The following is a 16,020-nucleotide window of genomic DNA, read 5'->3' as shown; positions in this document are numbered from 1 at the left end:
CCACTGTAGGACACCAAACTGGTGATTTCCAAAGCTAGACACCCTAGTTTCATCCTAGATTCAATATAAGGATCTTAGGGGTGAGGAGAACCATATTTTGGAAAGCACTACCTTAAAGGTAACTATTGTTTCCATGTTAATTATTAATTAGAAAATGTAAGATAGTAATAAAGTTACTTAATAGAAAAAAATTCGTCACTTAATATAAGAATAAAGAGTATATTTAAACTAAGGAGGCAAATAAAATGAAATCATTACAGTATTCCAACATAAAAAAATAACATGTCCATGTTATATAAACACAAGGTGTTCTTCCCTTCTTTGAAACTCTGAAGAATTATAACCCCACCTGTAGGAAAGAAAACACCTGTAGATAATAAGTATCAAGTAATTTAAAAGTAAATGCCAAAAGTACAGATTCTCTTTTTTTGTTACTACATTCTAAAAACTTACTGTTCATCAGCCCAGTTAAGGAGATATAACCAGGATTCTCAAAAACAATCTAATACTTGACCAGAAACACACAAAACCTGATCCTAAGCAAAATAACAGTCCAACAGTACATTGTGAGTACTATACTCACCTCCACTAATGCTGTAAACCAGAAAGGGGCGGGAGGGTGGCGGGTGGAAGGCCTGAAAAGATGGAAGAATTCTTTCATTCCAACAAGACCGGGAAAAAGGAAGGAAAGTTTGAGAAGCTCTGCAACTGCCGATTAGAGTACTCTAAAGGGAAAAAAAATTATCTGGAAAGGTTCAAGAAACTGGGACTAAGTATGGAGGAAAGTATATTACAGTAGCGGGTGATCAAGTGTCCTAGTTTTTATGGAACAGTCCTGGTTTACCCATGTTGTTCCATATCCCATTCAGAAAGCATGTCCCTTCACTCTTAAAAGTAACCCTCTTGGAATACAAATCGTATGTCACCCTAGTTAGAAGTGACCTAATAGAATTCTACATACAGTTAAGGAATTAATACACTTCTAGTTCTTCCCCAGCCTTCCTAAACACAAACATGCTTCCATTCTACCCATTTTGTCCTCTCACCCCCAACATATGAGCATTTCTTATTCTTAATGTTAATCTTTGGTTCTATTATTTTTTATCTCAAGAAAATCATCTTATCTCCTAACTTCAACAAAAACCTCTGCAAATGATTCTCAAATGTCTTCTCTGAAAATCAATTGAAAGTCTTCTGGAGTATTGGAGATAATTACAAATTTTCACCTTTATGACCAAAAATATCTGTTAAAAAAACAGGAGCATAATCTCAACTGTAACCTAAATTTCCCCTTTTTGTTTAAAACAATAAAGACGCATCTTTTACTTTTTGTTAAAATAAATTCAGGAATCTTCTGTTTTCTTTTATCTTCCACAATGTATGATGACATGATGCCTTGTTATATGTGCTAGCAGAATGATAGACATATTTATTGACTTACAGGTGAAACAAAAGCCCATTCTCCATTCATAACATTCAATAATGGGGAAAAAAAGACAGACCTCCCGTAACAAGGTTAATGTTCTTCTGTAACAGCCAAGCCCATGCCTAAAAAGTAAGCAGGAATCCAAAAGAATTTTCATGGCTTCTAATTACTTAAATTCTGCCTCGTCAGAGACAATAATGAATTGCAGTTAGCTTCTGCCAGAGTCTACCTTACCCAGAAACACAAGTTTCATGTACCCAACGCAATTAGAACAATAAATTCTTTATATTCCATCTTCCCACAGTTCTGCAAACCTCACTATGATCAACAGAAATCCCATTTATTCTGTAAGATTCACTGCATACTACAATATGCCAAATAGTCTTAGGAGTTAGAAATACACAATAGCAGACAAAATTCCTGCGACCATGAAGCTTATATACTAGTGGGGAGAGATGGTCAGTAAATAAATGAACAAATATATGTCAGATGGTGAGAAGAACTAAGGGCTTATTAGCACTTACAAAGGATGGGGCATGTGTTTGGGGGAAGATGCTATTTATACATGATAAATCAGGAGTCTCAGAGACTTCTGAAAATTACAAAAACAATTGTAGTGTATCACCAGGAGTCTGGCGGCCTATGGAACCAACCACCATGATTAACTACCATCTTCCACATAGTGGACAAGTGTGGAGGCATCCATTCTTTTTCTACATGACACATTGTCTGCTTCACCCTTGCCAAATTAACGTCATGTTGAGCAGGATCTTCTAGTGTTGATTCTGCGGGGCCTCTAGTTTTACGTAGATAATAAGTAAAGACAGTGGTAATCTCATTTGTTCATTCACATACTTCACAATTAAATCAAAGGACTCTGTTAACCTTTTGTTGAGTCTAATCACATCAGCCATTTACTACCATTCTTGTGAAGTACCACACCTGTGGCAAGTAGGCATCTCAAGAGACGCCTTAAGCCATTAAGTAAAAAGTAAAAGACATTTCCGAAAAATCTTTTTTAAAACTGTTATAAACACTAATGACAGATATAGCTAGAAAGAGTAATAAGCCCCAAATAATAACCTGTCTACACAGCTTTAAGTTTTGTAATAATGCTCCTGAAGTGGAAAATGTGAGCAATTTTTAATACATTATTGAATCACCATAAAGCCAAAGCATTTTCCCTAGCAAGTTTAAGCTTTGAAGTTTCTAAAAGAAAGAATAATTACTAGGAGAATTTCAACAAAAAAATCTCCATCCTCACATATTCCATAACCATACAACTATTCTTATAAAATTCTGTATGACCCACGTTTCAGCATAAAAAAAAAATATCTGGTAATTTCATCCTCTCACAAATGCTTAAAGGCAGAGTATCTCCTGTGATAAAAGTCTGCTTTATAAACTGTCAGAATTAAAGTGAAGACGTTACTTTTTTTAAGCTTAAAAATTCCATGTAAGTTATACTTTAACAATGTTAATTAGAAGGGGGAAAAAAACACACCAATTTGAATATAAAAATCCAAGCTTTGGCCACCAAATAATGTTTGTTATCTGGAGAGGAAAAAAAACTTCTTCAGAACTATGCATGAGAAGAGGGAACGAGGGAATTTGGTATGTTTTATTTAAACTCCAAAATACATTCATTATTTGATTCACTCCACATTTAAAAGTCATCAACCTAAAATTTACTGTCTGAAGCAGAGATTAGAAATGAATAGCACTTAGGACAGACTATCAAGTATAAGTCAAAGAAGAGCTCTAAGAGGAGAAATGGATTTTAAAGGAATAGAACTAAGAAAGACACTTTCCTTTACCTGCCCGTCCCAGTGGATAAAAATTTAGTAAGACTTACTGCTTCGAAAATTAACTCACCTAATAAAAATTGACATGATCATGACTTACTTTGCACACTGGACAGTTAAATGTGGGTTTATCTCCCCTAAATACACTTTAAGCTTTTCTCAATACAACGCATGCTGATAAAAGGATCTCTGCTGATAAAGAATTTAGAAACAATGAAGTTAAACATATATTGTAGATAATATTTATAGTGGGTTTTTATTTAATTCTTTTATGTACTAACTTTAATAACACTAATAATGAAAGACTAAGAATAAAAACAGGTGATTCTTTCATGCACATATCTGTATTTAGGTAGACAGATAATATTACATATATTTATTCTATCTATGGGTGGGTATGTGAAGCGACCCTTAAATTTCTGAGAGTGTATGTTCCTTTTGGTTAGGAAAAGGCAACATAAATCTTAAATGGGCTGAACAAGTAGCAATGAAAAATTTAACCACCTTTCTCCCTTCATTCTACAGTACCAATCTTTCACCAATTTCTCTTTTTGCTCTAATGACAAAGTCTCCCAAAATAAGCCTTCTACCCAACTAAAATGCTCCTACTTTGAATATTACAAGTATCATCTCTCCCTCAACTTGACAAACACTGGAGAACTAGCCTTTTCTTTCATTGCTATGTTGGACCTTCCAGAATGACTGGGATGGCAAGAAAGAAGGGTGTCTTTTTAGTTCTTTCTGTTCTTTTAAAGTTCATTTCTCCCTCTTAAAGCTCTTCTCTGACTTATACTTGACAGGCTAAGTGCTATTCATTTCCAATCTCTGCTTCAAAGAGTAAACCATGAGGATACCAATTTCACCATCACGAAGTTCTGCTCTAGGATCTCCCACTTCCATGAACGGGCCCCATTGACTTCCGTGTGCTAGGACTGTACTGTAACAGTATGAAGCGACATCAGAATGAGCAAAGGATCTAGAATCAGCCTTTTACCTGACATGGCAAGGATGCTCTGTTGTCTCCATTGTAAAGATTTAAATACTGGCCTACCTAAAGTTACACAAACCAGTGGCTGGGCTAGAACTAGATTCTTTAAAACAACAATCTTTCTACCTAAGGGACTGTCTTGCCAATGGGTTTCATCCCCCAGCAAGTTTGCTATGGATTCAATGTGACCAAAGAAATCAACAGCAAAATGTTCTTGGGGTGAAAGGGTTATACCCAACTTTATTTCCAGGTGGCAGGTCAGTCACTAAAATCCCATTCACTCAGAGCGAGTCTGCATGCAGCAAGTTGGTCTCTGCCTCTGGGCCCTTCTGTCCACACAGCTGTCCCACACAGCTGTCCTCTGGGTCTCTGTCCTCAGCACTGCCACTACTCCAGCCTCTGCTCTGCTCTCCTACAACCTTGCAGCCCTGCCACCATGTTGTGCCCAGAGCACTGAGCAGAGCTCTTTTTAGAGTGAACAGCCAGCTATGTATTGCCCACAGATGTGCAGTTAGCTAGGCAAACACAGCCAGATGAGAATCCTGGCCACAGGAACTCTCATTTTATCCACACTAGCTAAGAGAGGAAAACATAACTGATTAATAAAGTCAAAGGAAAAGCAATTCTAGGTTAAGTGTACAACCTAAAATATAAGCAGCAGCTTAAGCTTCTTTTAAAAAGGTTTCCATCTCCTGGTAGAAAGAAATGGTTTTCTTTCTGCACAGCAGCACCTTGCAGCAGTTAGTCAAGGAGTGTCTAGGCCTCCTAAGCTGCTCTGTAAATAGCTTTGGAACTTAGCTGCCAGATTCAACTTTTTAACTAATGTTTAAATCAGTACCTATAGTTGTTCTTTATTGCCACTCAGCTGTTTCTCAGATGTGCTAAAGAAATCACCTGAAAACAATGCCTTGATCAGCTTTGGATCACCAATTTAAAATGATGCTTTGCAAGAATACAAATAACAAAATAAATGAGGGTTTATACTGTACCAAGTCTAAAATCTTATGTTGAATTAACAGCTAACACATGTTCCAACCTGACAACAAATACACAATTACATAGTTCTGAAGCAGGATATATACTGCCTGCTAAACCTTAACTTCTCAGTCATTAAACAGCAGGTTTAACTTCTAAAAGGCAATGGTCAAATGGGAATAAAGAAAATGTGGTTATATCTTCCTTATATATCACAAGACAAAGTGCTCACGTAAAGAATAAACCAGATTTTTCCTCCAGTTTCACACCAAAGAGCAAATGCAGCTATCCTGTAACCCTCTCAGATATTCAGTATTTTTTAAAATTCCTTGCAAAAACAATCTACTCAAATTTTGTATTTACCTACCTATCTTCACATTGGCCTTATAAAATCAAAATAATAATTTCTCCATGAGAGCTCACCAGAAATAAAGCTAGTAACTACAATTAGTGAAATCAGTTTTTTCCATCAAATATAAATGCTACACCTTTCTAAAATCCTGCCCCTCCTTTTCCAAAGAATCCATCTAAAGACAGTTAAAACAAGTACCAACAACTATTAAAATTTCCTAGGTATAATTACCTATTAAATGCAACTAAAGATTATTCTAAACTACACCAATAAGTTGCTTATTTAATTTCAACTGATGAAAGGTGAAAGATGGCCAAAAAGGCTAGTTCATACCATATTTGACAAGTCAACTCAAAACTAGCTACATGTATATTTACTGCAAATAAAAAAAATTTTTTCTTTGCTGTTCTCTGAATGGTTTTCATAGTACACAAAGGGTTGCATGCCAAAAATGAGTAAGCAGCTATCATCAGACAAACCGATGCAAACTTAGCCTATGAGAGTTCCAACATTCATAGTAGATATTCCAACATTCAAGTAGATACACACAACACAACCCTCGCCCATAATATATATCCATAGTACACATATGCTTCAAGAAACAAAGTCCTTCCAACAAGCAAATTAAGGACACTTGAAACAATAATGCTTAGATTTCTATATTTCTATGAAATTAAAATAAGGGATAAAAATAAGATTTGAGGTAGTAATTCACAATTATTTAACCAAAAGTTTTAAGATGTTACTGTGCATATGAGCATACAGTGAAACACTGGTAATGCTCCATTACATATACACAACTGATCTCCCATTATGACCAATTACAGCCAACAAGTGAGAGACACTTAGCCAATGTAGATCATTTAATCTGTGTGAAGTTAAGGGTCTACCACCCACAACTTTTGCAGGTATCAAACTCTTATCTTGGTATAAACATTATGAAATGATCAAGTGCACTAGCCAGCTAAAAACGAATGTCATATGTGAATATTTTCAACATAAAGATTCATTATATCTAAGCCATACTTCACATTTAAAAAGTAAAACAGAAAAATGTTAGCTAAACAGTTCACTAGCCCAGTACACTAAGTCCATTTGCACTAGGCATTATATTCTGGATACTGGGCATGCAAAGATAAATAAAGCAGAGTCCCATTTTCAGGAGAGATAAAAATGCACAGGATGCTAGGTGAGTAGAAAAAGAAAGAAGAAAGAGAACATTTCTACAGAGGGATGGAGAGCAGTCTGATTAACAACAATTACCCATGGTTTGCTAGGTATGGCTCATTTGGCCATGTGGTGGTGGGGGGATGGAGATGAGTGAGAGAGAAGGGTCTTGTCCTCCCTCATCACAGACAGTTATCCAATTCAAACACACATGCCCAAGGGGAACAAACCTGAAAGGAAGCTAAACATCCCCTGGTCGACCTGGCTGACTCCAGGAAAAAAATTCAGAAAATCAAGCATTTGAGACATGAAAATAGAAAGCCTTTATTATCAAGATTTTATTTATTTATATCATTCACATATTACGAATAAAGGTAGAAGAAAATTCACATTTTTGTTAGCCATTTTCTAAAACAAAAACCAATGCTACCCTTCTTTCCAGTGACAGTAAAAAATCAAGTTCAAATTGTTTTTCAAGTAATGATGATATACTGGTAGGTGGGAAATTCTAATGAAGAATGAAGCAAAAGCTCATCAACAGTCCAAAATCTTAGTTTCCAAAGTATCAAGCCAAGAACAAAAAATGTAGAGGCAAAAATATAACATTGCAGAATAGTATAGCAGGCAATTTAGAAAATAAGCCATTTAAGCAAGGGAATTTCCTAAAGTCAAATGGAGCTGGGGCCAGCACCCCATGTTTCAGTTCAGGGCTTATTCCTTTTGAAGTATATTAATAATTTACCCTAAGAAGTACAGGAAGTTACTGTTTCCAAATGTAATTTTACATATTTATAGAAACAGTATTTCCCAAAGAAAGGCCTTCTCCTAACTATATCCCATTCCCTAGAAGTTCTTAAACTAAAACATTACCCAGATTGTCTGACTCTCTAAGGTTCTTCGTTGCCACTTAAATGTTAAATTTATTCTCTATATCCTTTTACCAGTAGCATCTCAGTATAGGTATGTACAAGAGAGCTAACAAGACCCTATTCAACAGGTTTTTATAAGGATTAACTGTGTCAGTGCATGTCAAGTGTTAGACAAAAACGACTCCTTAAATCTTAGATGTTATCCCCATTGTGCATGTTATGTCCTAACTAAGCTAATTTGATCAGATTTTGTGTAAAACTGAAGACTGAAGTTTCCTTTCATGTTTATAAAATATCTATCTCCAGATCAAAATTAGGTATACATTATTCATATTTAGGAGACTTTCTCAATGATTCCTGTGCAATCTATATATTCAGAAATTCCCAAAATCTCAGATATTACCACTATTAATGCAGTTTAAAATAATCAATTACTACAAAAAGGCTGAAGCAGCAAAATCTAATTCTCAGCTTTAAGATCAGCAAAATTCCTTGCCTTCCCTACTATAACACTGGCAGTAGAAAATACAGTACAATTTTGAAAATCAGCTCTAACTACAGTCCTGTCCAACTTCCCTACAGTAACCAAAAGCTACCCAGAGATACTATTAAGAAGATATGATTAAAATCCATAGGTGTTTTTCCTTACACCCAACCTGTCCCTCTCCCAGCCCCAAAGCACCCCATTTATCCTCTATAGTATAACAGACTCCTTTGTTCCCCAACACAGTTCCAGCCTTCCTGCTATGTTTGCTCAAGCTCTTTCCCTCCACCTGAAATGTCTACTGCTCCTCACAACTTAATCATTTCAAGTCCAGTTCTGCCCCTTATTAAAAGCATTACCTTCCTCTTCTGTGATTTTCAATGACATGTAGTCTTAGCTCACACTGCCTGGTAATGCAACTGTCTGAGTATGTCATCTTCCCTAGAAAACTGAAGACATGATGAGCTACTTAATTTTTATATTTCTCAATAATCTCAACACAGTAACTTGGATATACAGCAGACACTCAATATATAATTGCTGATGAACATATTGATTTCCACAAGACTAATGAAGTCTTATTTGATAGAGATCCAGCTTTAAAAACATAAGAATGACTGATAACGTATCATTTGCAGATAAATAGATGTCAATAGTTAAATCACATAAATCAAACATGCCAAGAATCTTACTGACTTGAACTGGCTTATCAAACCTTTTCTATTCATACTGACCATCATTATATGGTAAGATAGTTTAAGTTCATTCATAAATTTAGAACTCAAAAACAACTCTTTTTTCCACACAAGCTCACAAAAGCTAGGAGATCAGTATACCTGATTTTACTTATCCAGCAACCCAAGCCACTATGTATGACAATACTCAGAAATCCAATTTCAGGAACCAAAACAAAGTTCATAAAGCCCCCTGCAAAATGGAGACAGGACTGTGCATTTCTTTCTTCCCATCCCTTTCAATAGCCTTACCACAAATTACCTGTGAAAAGGGAAGTACTTCCCAAGTTCCACAGCACTGGGGCAAAGCTAGGAAAACAGCTAATGAACAGGAAGAAGGGAAACTGTAAAATGAGGATTTGGGGAGGAGAGCTGAAGGGACAGAGTCTATCAAGATAATTCCTGCCCCTACAAGAACCTTAAAGGCTCCCTGTCCAGCCTCATCTCCCCTTACTCCTTGCATTCTATCACACAGCACTAAAGTTTTCCCTAAACACATCATACTGTTCTTTCTTGCCTGTCCACTGCATGTGCACTCTACTGAGGACTTCCTTGTCCATTTGGCAAAGCACCTATTCATCCTTAAAATTCCTGTTACCTCCTTCAAAATGAAGTACTTCAGCCCCTACTTTGAAACTTAACATAAAAAGTATTATACATTTATCTTAATGTAGTACAATTAGTTTTTTAGACATTTTTACTGTTAGATTTCATGTTCCCTTTTATGGTAAGGATCAGGTGTCATCATCTTAACATTCTTTTCTAGACCTTGATGACCTTCCTAATTTAGCACCCTTTACTGTTTCTACAGTGGTTTTTGTTGGGACTGCTCAATGTTAAGCAGAGCTCCTCTCTCCAAACTTTCTCCCATATTCTTGCTTATAGAGCAGGCAGAAGACTTAAACACAGTTTCCTAGAAAATTTACTAAAACGACAGATTTTTTTAAGTTGCTCTTACAATTCTTTTTCCATTCAGGCCTTCTCTAAGAAAAACACACAGAATGATAAGCTCTTGGGTCTTTAGATATGCAAAAAATTAAGATTTATTTACATTTCACTTTCAAAAAAAAGTTAATTTGGATTTTAACCTCTCCTATGAGCAAGAGAGAAAGAAAGGACATAACTTAAGTCGATAGTAAGAAAAAAAGCCAATCAAGGTCAATTCCTGGCTCATTCAATATAGCCTACTAAGGTTATGTACTTCATTTCTGACTACATTTGCACTTTAAATGGTCTGCCTATGTTCTACAACAAAGCACACAAGAACTCAGCAGAGGCCTTGTTTGCTATCAGATGTGGACTATCGCATATAACACAAAGTCTAAAATCAAGGACTGCCTGGAATTCACTTTTAACTATCACATATAAGCAAACAAATCATCAGAGTAATTTATAGAAAGAAAAGAAAAGCAGAAGAAAACCCAAGGTTTGACTAGCTTAAACTCAATGGTTTTAAGTCAAATATACCAACAACAGGTAGATCCTGGAATAAACCTTAAGGGTGTAAAACTGCCCTAATTTTACATAATCTAACTCTGAAAATTTATTTCCCAACTTCCACAACTACTCACCTTTCAACCAATAAAGAATGGAAATTTACTTGATCTTGGAAACAGAATGAAGTTTAACAGCCATTTTGACAGTAAAGTCTATTACTCTACAGCAATTGTCCTCTTTACATAAAAAAACCTAAAACACTGAACACATTAGAACCTCCCCCACCTTAAAATTTCATCCCTCCTTTATTCATTCAGCATCTTTTTATTACATACTTGCTATATGCTGTATTTAGCAGAGTAAAGAAGACACACAGGTGCTCTCTATAAACAATTAAAATTAGAGAAAAATAGAATTACAGCATATGTAAAGTATCCTTATGGTAAGTACTAGATAACTATAGAAACACACACACTATTAGGTGTGGATAAAAATAACTCCTTACTGATACTCATGCAACCACATATTATCTTATCACCTATTTAAATGACTATATTGGGAACCTTAAAAAAATGTACACTGGGTTAGATTAAGTGGTCGGTTCAGTTGAAAGAATGTTTGACTCAAATAACTGCATTTATCAGTCAATGAACTATACCCGGTAATGGAGACTACCATCAAGGAAATATTTTTTCTCCCTCACTCACTCTATATCCACATTACACAGAGGAACAGTAGAGTTGTGCTCTAAGTTGTACTCTACAACTCTACTAAAAAGTAAGGAAAAAACTCAATTATCCTTTATTTTTCTTAATATCACCTTGCCTCCCCACACCATATACAACAATTGACTCAAAATTGATCAAACTTAAAAATGAAAGCTAAAAACTATACAACTCTTAGTAGTTTAGGTATGGTTTCCTGACTATTATATCAAAAGCACAAAGAAAAAATTTAAAAATTGAACCTCAAAATTTAAAACTTTTGTGCATTAAAGGGCATTATAAAAGAATGGAAACATGAGCCACAGAATGAAAAATATTTGCAAATCATAAGGATCTAGTATCTATAATATGCAAAGAACACTTGTAGCATCCAAAATGCATAAAAATCCAAATTTAAAAATTAGCAATCTGAGGTGCGCATGGTATGTGTGGGGTCACGGGGAAGACAGCACAGCTCAGAGAAGACAAACAGGAATTCTGTGGTATCTTACTATACTGATGGACAGTGACTGCAATGGAGTATTGGGGGGGACTCAATAATAAGGGTGAATGTAATAACCACATTGTTTTTCTTGTGAAACCTTCATAAGAGTGTTTATCAATGATACCTTAATTTAAAAAAAAAGAGCAATCTGAGTAGACATTTTTGTGAAGATATACATAGGTCAGTAAACACATAAAAAGATGCTCAAGATCATTAGTAATTAGGGAAATACAAACCAAAATCACAAGATACCACACTTACCACCCACTAAGATGGGTACAATAAAAATTTAGTTTTTTTTAAACCTCAAAATAGCAAATGTTGGCAAGAATGTGGAAAAATTGAAAACTTCATAAACTGCTGCTGGAAATGTAAAATGATACAGCTGCTGTGGAAAACAGCCTAGTAAATTCTCAGAAAGTTAAATATGTAATTATCATATGACCCAGCAATTCTTCTCCTAGGTATATATACCCAGAACTGAAAAAACATGTTCACACAAATACTTGCACACAAATGTTCACAGCAGTGTTCTTATTCTCAGTGAGTTGGTAACCAAACCAAATGACCATTAGTGGATGAATAGATACATGAAATGTGTTACCTACCTATGCAAGGGAATAACTCCTGGGTTATAAAAAAGAATGAAGTACTGTTGTTACATGCTACAACAAAGATTAACCTTGAAAACATTACCCTAAGTCAAAGAGGCCAGACATAAAATGCCAAATATTGTATGATGCCATTCATATTAATGTCAGAATAGGAAGATCCACAGATAGATGAATTGCTGCCAGAGAATGAGGGTGGGCAGACAGAAGTGACTGCTAACCAATATGTGGTTTCTTTCTGGGGCAATGAAAATGTTCTGGAACTAGATACTGGTGATGGTTGCACAAAATACTGTGAAGATACTAAAACCACTGAATTGTACACGTTAAAAGGATGCCTTTTATATGAATTACATCTCAATGTAAAACTGCAATAACAAAGAAATAATCTTGCCTCACACCCCTCTTTTCACAGTACCTTTGGATTAAATGGTTCAAATTATTCAATATCACACATGAATCAAATTTTTGCAAACAATGGTTTTCAAGTACATCAAAAAGGTCTGCCAATTCTCCCCAGTAAATAACACCCTATTTTTTTTGGTATATCCTTGAATTACAGTAAGATATTTGCCTATTAGATGTATTTAAAATATGGTACATTTGTATTTCTTAAGCATCACAAGGTAATTCCACTACCAGCACATAAAAATTTTAAACATACATAACACACCACAAACCTATCCTCAGAGCTTATAGGCATATGAAACATATAATCACCATGTACTTAACCATGTATAATAAAATACAGCAATTAAGTACACACAATTAAGTATACCCTTGAAGTCACTTGTAAAGTGTACCAGCAATCTACAGTGAAGGAAGAAGCTGGAGAGCATGTGCCTAGCCTCCTTAAACCCTACTTGAAAGAAGTGTCCCTTGAGCAAAATTGGGGCCCCTAGGATGGTTTCAAGTAATAAATACCAGGTTTCAAGTAATAAATACTTGAATAAATAAATAAATTCAAGGTATAAATACCAGTACCATTTCAGAAATCAATGCTGGAATTCCAAGTGCTCAGAGAAAACTTTTCACAATTCCCATTAGCCCTTGGAATCAACCGATGGTCTAGACTTGGTGGTCCTACCATCACTACTACCAGTTCAACCCTTACTTCATACCTCATAAGGCTTCATTCTAAAACAGTCATACCTTTTCTTTTGCATTTTGACATTATCTATTAAGTGTACTTTATCCTTCCTTACATCTACAAGGAGTTTGCCATACAGTTATACTCAGGAGACACCCTGCACATAGAAAACAATGTGATCAGCATCTCCTGGAGGTATACAAGGAAGCAGCTCTGATAAGCATTACAATCTACTTATGGTCTCCTGTTTCATTCTTAAAATTAATTTCTACTTTCAAGAACATATCCATGAAAACATGCATTTTAATAGTTTTCAAACTGTGCAGCTGCAACCCCCCCCTTTTTTTTCTAACAGTATTATGAAAATATCATCTAAACAAAACTAAACTTCTTAATGCTTCAGGTTTCATGAAACAAGTAATATTTTTTATAATGGTTTTTATCAATGCTGATACTTTGTAGCCAGATAATTACCATTCACTGCGACTAAGATAATTGCCATTAAAATAGTATTAAATGTCTACTGGAATAGCTATGCTGTGTCCACAGTTGTTCATGGAATAGCCTGAACCATGAAGAGAAATTACATGTAATCATTCAATATTTACTAAGCATCCACAGGGCCACTGATTAGGTTCTTGAAGAGAACAGAACAGTATGTTAAAGAATAGTTCCTATTCTACAGAGAAGACACACATGAACCCAAATACATATAAAGCATGATACTACAGTTTATAACAAAACCATAAACTTTAAAGAATGATAATAATGTTGGAACACCAGGCCAAGGGTGGGGTGATTCGGTAATATCTTTGTTAAAGAGGTTACTTTAAATGTGATGTTAAAATTAAAGAAGGTTTAAAAGGAAGGAAGGATCTGTTTGACAGAGATGAAGATCTTTTGCGTCCAAGGAATGATATGTGCAGAAGGCTAATAGTCTGAGACTCAATAACTTATTTTTATACAATTGGTACCTAACCTGCTTAGCTGAAAATAGCTTAGATGTGACAAAAAGGAGAAACAAATCAAGTGTCCCAATTAATGACAGACTTCATTAAATTCATTTAAAAAAAATTAGTATTATTGGTATTTTTGCCCCCAGTGGTCTCCTTTCCAAGTCACACAACACATTCCTTCCAATCTACTTAATCGGTATGACTTAATCAAAGAATTATGCCACATCTCTTGTTCAAAGTCCTCCTCCAGTGGTTGGGTCACTGTTACCCACCAAATGAAATCCAAAATTACTCTGAGTTTACAGGACCCCTTAAATCTAGTTCCTCTCTGAGTATCCTTTTCTCCCTTTTAACACATACTCTTCCTTAGGGTTGTACTTTTTAGTCTCAGAACCTCTACAGTCTTAATAATTAAGAACTTTTGTTTATATGGGTTTTCTCTTCAGTATTTACTGCCTGAAAATAAAAATGAGTTTTTAAAATATTAATTCATTTAAAAATAATCAAATTCATGTTAACATTTTTCATGAAAATATATTTTCTAAAACCAAACTTTAGAACAGTCACACTGTTTTACATTTTTGCAGAATCCTTTACTACCTAACTCAACAGAAAACAGTTGGATTCTCCTATCTGCTAATACACTCAATCTGTTGCAATAGCACACATCACATAGCCACTGGAAAACTACACTACACACTTGTACAAGAATAAAAATGGAAAAGGCAAATAATGTCAGTATATGACTATGGTTTTGACCTCACAAATATGGTGAATGATCTTGGGGACTCCCAGGAGTCCCAGGATGACACTTTAAGAATCGCTGCCATCAAATGAATGAATATGGTTCATTCTTTCCCTGGAACAGGAAAGCATTATGTAAGAAGTCACACTGAGATGAAAAGACAAACCTGATGCTAGACTCCCTGGATTCAAATCCCAGTTCTCCTCTTCCTAGCTGTGTGACCTTGAGCAAATTACTTAAGTTCTCTGCGCCTTAATTTCCTCTTCAGTTAAATGGCGTTAATAATAAAATCTCTGTCCCAAAGTTGTTGAAAGCAATAAATAAACATGAAATGTTTAGTACAGTGAATACCCAACACAAAATAAACACAAATAAAATTTGTTTTATAAATAAAAACTCAATCTAGGTATAAGCACAAGGAATGTGCCTTAGCACTGAGTACTGCTACTATATGCTAATATAATTTGAGAAATCTTTATTAGATAACCTGGCAGGTTACAACTCTGAACACAATTTTTAATACGGAAGGTTTAGGTTCACCAGAACTTTCTTTTAAAATAATATCATTAGTAAAATATAACTGCCTGGGAAGTATTATCCATAAAAATAATTATATATACAATGATCATACAAAATTCTAAAAGGTCAAATCCAAGAATCTCAATTCTCTAGAGAAATGTATAAAGCAGTTTAACTGGGAACATACTGAGACAGAACACAAAGTAACGGAAATGCCACTTCAGCCACCAAAAGAACAGGAAGAGTAAATATTGAGGCTTTTCTTTGAAAATCTAAACCTACTTCTTTTTGGTAGGCCTCTAACCTCTTGCCAAGAAGTCTTTAAGTTTATTTTTCTTACTTCTTTTGATATTAAGGGAGAAGTCATGAAGCTAAGCACTTTGGAACTAAGAAAACAGAACAAACAGAAGTGACTTTCTATGCATTACAGTGAACTTTCACATTAAATATTCTAAGTGAAATCAGGATCAAAATAAATTATTAAAGCAATTCTGATGACTAATTAAAATGGATTATTTAACAATTACTGTATTTTTAAAATATCTCATTAAATATTTTATACAAGTGCTTCACAAATCCAATCTGAGGGAGAAAAAGCCAAGTCTTCCATTTGTGGAGTTCTACTATACCTTAGCATTTGACATACATAGTCA

At 35.0% G+C, this 16,020-nt stretch overlaps 1 protein-coding gene across 16 annotated transcripts in view; it reads right to left on the bottom strand.

Moving 5' to 3' along the window:
- PICALM (phosphatidylinositol binding clathrin assembly protein) overlaps positions 1 to 16,020 on the bottom strand; it is a 107,247-nt gene that overhangs the window by 86,185 nt on the left and 5,042 nt on the right. The gene's annotated exons all lie outside the window — the stretch shown is intronic.

The sequence above is a fragment of the Manis javanica genome, chromosome 11, assembly GCF_040802235.1.
Source record: "Manis javanica isolate MJ-LG chromosome 11, MJ_LKY, whole genome shotgun sequence".
NCBI classification, from domain to species: Eukaryota; Metazoa; Chordata; class Mammalia; order Pholidota; family Manidae; genus Manis; species Manis javanica.
Note: the sequence above shows the minus strand (reverse complement) of the source record. Positions and strands in the feature narration are given on the sequence as shown.